The sequence below is a fragment of the Primulina eburnea genome, chromosome 15, assembly GCF_022965805.1.
Source record: "Primulina eburnea isolate SZY01 chromosome 15, ASM2296580v1, whole genome shotgun sequence".
Taxonomy (NCBI): domain Eukaryota; kingdom Viridiplantae; phylum Streptophyta; class Magnoliopsida; order Lamiales; family Gesneriaceae; genus Primulina; species Primulina eburnea.
Window position 1 is genome coordinate 20908291 of NC_133115.1, and position 7801 is coordinate 20916091.

The window sequence follows — 7801 nt, forward strand, 5'->3', positions numbered from 1 at the left end:
AAAAGGTATGAGATACACTATAAATTAAAAATAATCAATTACCTTACCAATTAATCAAATAATCAATTATCTTGCCAATTAATCAAATAATCAATTACATCCAAATATGTTTTTAATAGGCAAACCTGGTGAACGGTACGGTTTTAGATTTCGTATGATTATTGACTATTTGGTTAAGATTAAGTATAGTTTGATATTAAGAGTTGTGATTTATGGTTTATAGTATTGTTGGTTATACTTGTTATGTGGTTGTATTGTAGCGTCGTTGTGGTTTAATTCATGGTAAATTGTAAGTTGGGCCAATTGGTATGAGGCCAATTTTAATGGGATATAGAGGTTCAACTTTCTTGTTGAGAGTGTTGCCGAATTATGAGGAGAAGCAGCGTTGCGATTCGATTTTAGTTGCAAAAGTTTGTTGTTGGCTACAGAGGTGACCGCACCCGCGGTCAGTTAGCCACCGCACCCGCGGTGTTTGGGCAGAGACCAGAGCGCACCCGCGGTCCATAAAGGAGCGCACCCTCGGTCGTCGCCTTCGGATTTTTGGATATGGTTCAGTACATATAGCGCACCTGCGATGCATGAACAGTAAAAATGTGTTTTGGTATTTTAAGTGATATAAGACAAGAGTTTGCTCTTATTCTCTCATTTCTCTCATCTTCTCGGTTTTCAGCTCAAGAGGAATGCTAGGGTTCCTATTTCTTCTTTTTGTGCCTTTGATTCAAGCTCCTTATTTGGGTATTTGAAAGGGAATGAGGTTTTTTTGGGTTCTGGGAGCTAAGGTAAGCTTATGGTTTTGATTATTCTTGGATTATGATGTTGGGAAATCATGGGTTTGTTGATGGCGGTGGTTTTATGGATTTATTGTTATGGTTGTTTGATTATTGGGTTATTAATGGTGCAATATATGGTTTATTGTTGTAGGAAGTGTACCAAGAGAATAGAATCAAGTGATCCAAGTGTAGTAAGTGGAATTTATTTCTTTGTGCTCACATGATAATATATGTATTGTGTTTCAATGGTTTTAACATGTTATTCCCTTCCAATTGTTTCATGCTATATATTAATACACTTTGTTGTATATTAGAGGCATTTTATGTCTCAATTATGTCGAAGGGAATACAAAAGAATAGAGTCTTCAAAGTGTTTGATTTAATGCCAAAGAGAGAGTTCAAAATGATTTATTGGATTGATAGATACATAGTCAGAGATTGCACGCAATTAGTTGATCAACGACCATAGGCTTATATACCAATAGAGTATCGATTCATATCGATGGGATATAGGTACAGAGACAGAGATACTATTTAGATATTAATTCAACAGAGAAAAGACAAATATCATCGTTATTGCTATTCATGCTATGATATTTATGTTTCAGAGTTGATGATATTTAATGTTTTCAAAGTCATGTTTTTCAGAGTATGCTATGTATCCATTGCTATGTAAGAGTTCCACTTGCTGAGTTATATACTCATTTTAGTTATTTCATGTGATGCAGATAAGAGCGACAAGCTTGGACGTTGATTGGAGCCGGGGTCATATGCATAAGAGAAGGAAGGAAGAAGGCTATTTTGCTAGCATTTTGGACATGATCACAAAAATGATATTTTGTATTTTGTTGCATCATTTTATTGATCATGTATATACTTTTGATTATATATTGAAATGTATTTTAAATCCTTCTTTCTTTTAAGAAAAATTTTAAATTCCGCTGCTATTTTATTAAAACTGGTCAGAGGTGTTACATTTAGTGGTATTAGAGCAACGTTCTTCGGACCAATGCATATGACTTCGTCTATTTTCAACAGTCCGAGTATGTCTTCTTCTACATATTTATTGTTATTTGTTGATATGTATTATGTGAGCACATTGTAGGAGTAATACCTCCTAAGAGAAAGGCTTCAGAGGGTGAGGATAGTTCTTCATCGAGAGTTGTCAACGAGTTCGGCAAGTTACTGAAAGAGCAAGCCAAGGTCCACAGTGAGCAGATCCAACAGTTGCTCCGTTTGCAAGGTCAAGGTAGAGGCCAAGGGAGAGGCCAAGTGGCACAAGCAGTTGGAACCGATGGGATCTTTATTGCTTTTAAGATGATGGATCCGCCGGAATTTGCAGGAAGCACTGATCCATTGGTGGCTGTAGAGTGGATCAAAGCACTTGAGGCGATTTTTAATCATCTTAACTATGAAGACAAGGACATAATTGGTTGTGCAGTGTTCATGTTAGTCAAAACTGCACGCATTTGGTGGAATGCTACCAAGGTAGGTGTTGATGTACCAGCAATGAAGTGGCAAGATTTTACTGATCTTTTCTATGACAAATACTTCCCTGATGCACTTAGAGCTCGGAAGGTGACTGAATTTTTAGAGCTTCGTCAAGGAGGTATGAATGTCGATGAGTACATTCTGAAGTTTGAGGAGGACTGTCTGTTTGCCCCATATATTGCCTCCAATGATAAAGACAAGGGTGCTCATTTCATTAGAAGTCTTCGAGCAGAGATCAGGAGGGACATCAATATGTCTAAAGCGGTGACATTTAAACAGATTGTGGCTAAAGCCTTGTTAGCCGAGCAAGACGAGAAAGACATTGCAAGAGAGAGACAGGCGAGGCAGCAGGATATTGCTCAAAGGGATCAGGGTTCGAGCCAAAGAGGAAAGGGCAGTTTTAAAGGGAAAGGCAAAATGGAACCGAGTTCTAAAGCACCGACAGTTCCATCTGATCCAGAGAAGCCATTGTGTCCCAAGTGCAGTAGGCATCATATGAGAGAGTGCAGATTTGGTAATCATACTTGCTATCGATGTGGCACTGCAGGCCATATTGCCAAGGACTGTTCAAGAGGATCGAGTAAAGAGAAGGTGCAGGGTCGCATCTTCACCATGACGAAGGAAGGTATAAACCATGATTCTTCTGTGATCTCTAGCACTATTTTAATTTCAGGTAGAGTAGACTACGACATTAATTGATACAGGTGCTACTCATTCTTTTATGTTTGAACTATTGTTGAGATCTTCGGGTTTAGTTCCTTTTATTCTTCCCCTCCAGTTTAATGTTGTATTGCCTTCTGGGGATGTGTTGTGTCCGACATCTATTGTGTATGCGTGCTCTGTTCAAATTGATGAGCGAGTGGTTTATGCCGATTTGATTGTTATTCCGATGGTTGCGTTTAAATTTATACTTGGCATGGATTGGCTATCAACCTATCGTGCAGTGATTGATTGCGTTGCTAAGACGGTGAAATTTGCAGATGATGGCAATAAGGTAGGTGAGAGCATTACTAAGTCCTGTCGCCAGTTACAGGCCCGGTCCCCAGTTACCGGTCAGTTCAGTTGTTTCACCCAGTACTGCTGGCAGTGGTCTGATCAGACGTACATTACTAAGTCTTGTCGCCAGTTACAGGCCCGGTCGCCAGTTACCGATCAGTTCAGTTCAGGGACCACATGCGTAGACCATAATCTCACCAGAAAATTATTACATGCTATTTCAGTACAGGGCTCCAAGGAGCAAATATTTTCACTATGATTTTCAGTTCAGTTATGCACGTATTATAATTAACATGACACGACATTTTTACGATATGCCTCATGACATGATATTTTCACTTGCATGCAAGTTTGTTATTTATTTATTTACTTGCTATTTACGATATATACATGTTGAGTCTTTAGACTCACTAGACTTGATTGTTGTAGGTGCTGATGATGTCGGGACCGAGGGCGGGGACTAGTGAGCAGGCTCGAGTCGGCAGTAGTAGGACCCGAGGACCTCAGTTCAGCATTTATTATTATTTTATGGCTCAAACATTTTTATTATCGTTGGAAAAACCTTTTACTGTTATTTCGAAAATGTTAATTTCTTCCGCTGCCACTTTGAACATCAAACTTTATTTATCAGTTCAGTTATGAATGAGGCAATTTTAATTATTTAAAAGAAAAATTTTAAATTTTCCGCAATATTCCAAGTACGGATTTTTAGGCCTCTACAGAAGGTATGCTCGCCAGTGCAGGTACTTCGCTGGTCCTTCCTTTTATTTCGTGTCTTGAGGCTAAGAAGTTGTTGTTTAGGGGTTGTGATGGGTTTTTGGCTTCGATTGTTGATATGGATAGAATTGTGAAGTTGAATATTGATGATATTGATGTTGTGAGAGAGTTTCTTGATGTATTTGAGAATGATGTTCCGGGTTTACCGCCGGACAGAGATGTAGAATTTGTGATTGATCTAGTTCCGGGTACGGTTCTTATTTCTAAAGCTCCGTATAGAATGGCCCCTTCAGAGATGAAAGAGTTGAAGACGCAATTGCAGGATCTATTGGATAAAGGTTTCATTCGGCCAAGTTCTTCGCCTTGGGGAGCTCCGGTTCTTTTCGTCAAGAAGAACGATGGGTCCTTGCGGCTTTGCATTGATTACAGAGAAATCAACAAAGTGACTATCAAGAATAAATATCTGTTGCCACAGATAGACGATCTTTTTGACCAACTGCAGGGGGCTACAGTGTTTTCGAAGATTGATCTGCGATCTGGCTATTATCAGTTGAAGGTTAGGGAGTCTGATATACCTAAGCAGCGTTTCGGACCAGGTATGATCATTACGAATTTCTCGTTATGTCGTTCGGTCTGACTAATGCTCCTTCAGTCTTCATGGATCTTATGAACCGAGTGTTCAAGCCGTATTTGGATAGCTTTGTCATTGTTTTCATCGATGACATATTGATTTATTCCAAAACCAGAGAGCTTCATGCAGAGCATCTCAGAGTTGTTCTTCAGTTGCTGAGAGAGAAGAGGTTGTATGCTAAGTTGAAGAAATGTGAGTTCTGGTTGGAGCAGATTTCTTCTTAGGCCATGTTGTCTCGAAGGATGGTATAGCTGTTGATCCAGTGAAAATCGAGGCGATACAGAAGTGGCCTATTCCTACCACTGTATCAGAGGTACGCAGTTTTCTTGGTTTGGCGGGTTATTATCGTCGTTTTATTTCAGATTTTTCCAAGATTGCCCTGCCATTAACCAATCTGACGAGGAAGACTGTGAAGTTTGAGTGGTCCAATGAATGCCAAAGTGGATTTCAAGAGTTGAAAGATAAGTTGACGACAGCTCCATTACTTGCATTGCCCAGTGGTTCAGAGGACTTTGTTGTGTATACCGATGCGTCGAAGAAAGGTCTTGGTGCAGTGCTGATGCAACGTGGAAAGGTTATAGCTTATGCTTCTCGCCAGTTGAAGGACTACGAGAAGAATTATCCTACGAATGATCTGGAGCTGGCAGCTGTGGTTTTCGCCCTGAAAATTTGGAGACATTATTTATATGGCAAAAAGTGTGAAATTTTCACGGACCACAAGAGTTTAAAGTATTTGTTTTCTCAGAAAGACCTCAATATGCGACAGAGACGGTGGTTAGAGCTTGTCAAAGACTATGATGTGTCGATTAGTTACCACCCAGGGAAGGCAAATGTTGTAGCGGATGCATTGAGCCGTAAGTCAAGTTCTTCTTTGAGTTCTATGATCCAGGGTCTGTTGTTGTTAGACTTGAAACGAGAGGAGATAGCTTTGCTAGTTCCTGGAACCATTGCTCACTTTTCAGCGTTGATCATTCGAGCTACTTTGACAGACATGATCCATAGAGAATAGGCCAATGATGTACAGTTGATAGAGATGAGAGCAAGAGCAGAGGAGAGAGGTAATTCAGAGTTTGAGATGAATAGAGATGGTTTGGTGACATTCAGAGGCCGTATTTGCGTGCCTGTTGGTGATGATATTCGACGAGACGTCTTGACAGAGGCACATACTGCACCATACTCTATACATCCAGGTAGTACCAAGATGTATCAGGATCTTCGTATACTCTATTGGTGGCCAGGTATGAAGAATGATATTGCCATGTTTATTTCTCAGTGCCTAACTTGTCAGTAGGTGAAAATCGAACACCAGAGACCTGCTGGGACATTGCTGTCATTACCGATTCCTCAATGGAAATGGGAGCATATTACGATGGACTTCGTGACTGGTCTTCCCATAACACATAAAGGTTTTAACTCTATTTGGGTTATCGTTGATCGGTTGACCAAGTCAGCGCATTTTCTCCCAGTCAAGACAACGTATTCCATGAACCAGTATGCCGAAGAGTACATAGCAGAGGTTGTTAGACTTCATGGTGTTCCTGTGTCGATTGTGTCTGATCGTGACCCTATATTTACTTCAGAGTTTTGGAAGAGTTTACACAGAGCTATGGGAACACGGTTAGCATTCAGTACAGCATATCACCCCCAGAGCGACGGTCAATCAGAGAGAGTTATTCAGATTTTAGAGGATATGATCAGAGCTTGTACTATTGATTATCCTGGTAGCTGGGATTCCAAATTGCCTCTTGTTGAGTTCACGTACAATAATAGCTACCAAGCGACGATTGGCATGGCACCGTATGAAGCACTTTATGGCAGAAAGTGTAGATCTCCCTTGTATTGGGACGAGATTGGTGAGAGGAAGATGTTGGGTTCACAGTTGGTCCAACAGACAGCTGATGTTGTTGCTGTTATCCAAGAGAGAATGAAGACAGCACAGTCAAGACATAAAAGTTATGCTGATGTGCGTCGTAGACCGTTGCAGTTTGAGGTTGGCGACCACGTGTTCTTGAAGATTGCACCTCTTAAAGGTGTGATGCGGTTTGGTAAAAAGGGGAAGTTGAGTCCGAGATTTATTGGCCCATTTGAGATCTTGGATAGAGTTGGTGATCGAGCTTACAGATTAGCCCTATCGCCAGATATTGACAGAGTTCATAATGCTTTCAAATCAGCAAATAGATCATGAAGCTCAACTTTGTTCAGATCCTTGGATTCCCTAATGGCCATGGTCTTTGCATCCCACTCTTTGGGAAGACCTCTGATTATCTTCAATGCAACTTCTTTATTTGAATACACATTTCCAAGTGCATTTAGTTCGTTGATGATGCAGCTGGTTTTTTCATCATATTCATGCATTTTTTCTCCAACTTTCATTCTGATGTTGTCGAACTTCTGCACGCCAACAGAAAGTTTGTTTTCTTTGGTTTGTTCGTTGCCTTCGCAAAGCTGAATTAACTTCTCCCAAATCCCTTTGGCTGTCTTGCACATCTTGATTTTACTGAACGTTACTTTGTCCAGTGTTTTGTACAATATATCCTTTGCTACATCATCTAGATTTGCTTTCCTCTTGCCCTCAGTAGTCCACTCATCTCTTGGCTTTTCTATATGATGAGGTACCCCATCAATAATGGCAACAGCTGTATTGGCTTTCAAAATCTTCATGGGTCCGTCAGTTATAACGTACCACATATCATCATCTTGTGCAGCTAGATGAGCCTGCATCCCGATCTTCCAATCGTCAAAGTCTTCTCTTGAGAACATAGGAATCTTGTTGAATGAAGACATAGTGAACAATTTTAGTATAGATAATCTTTGATAGGATATAACTAGCTCTGATACCACTTGATAGGATCGGTTAATCGAATAAAGAGTGTTTAGAAGGGATGTTTGAATAAACACTGCTCGAATTTAAAATATTCTTCGACAATATAAATTCAGTTTTGTTACAAACTGAAACTGAATATCCCGTCGGTCAATAACAATCAATTAAACTGAATAAAACAGTTGCGGAAAACTAACTGACTGAAAGATAGAGTATCTAACTGAAAATGGTAACTGAAGTAATGACACCACAATTTTTTTCTGGATGTTCGGAGAATTGAATAACTCCTACGTCACCCCTTCTATCACGAAGATAGGATATCCACTAAAAGACTTTGATCAAATACACGACACTGTACTGACCCACTTCAGTTTG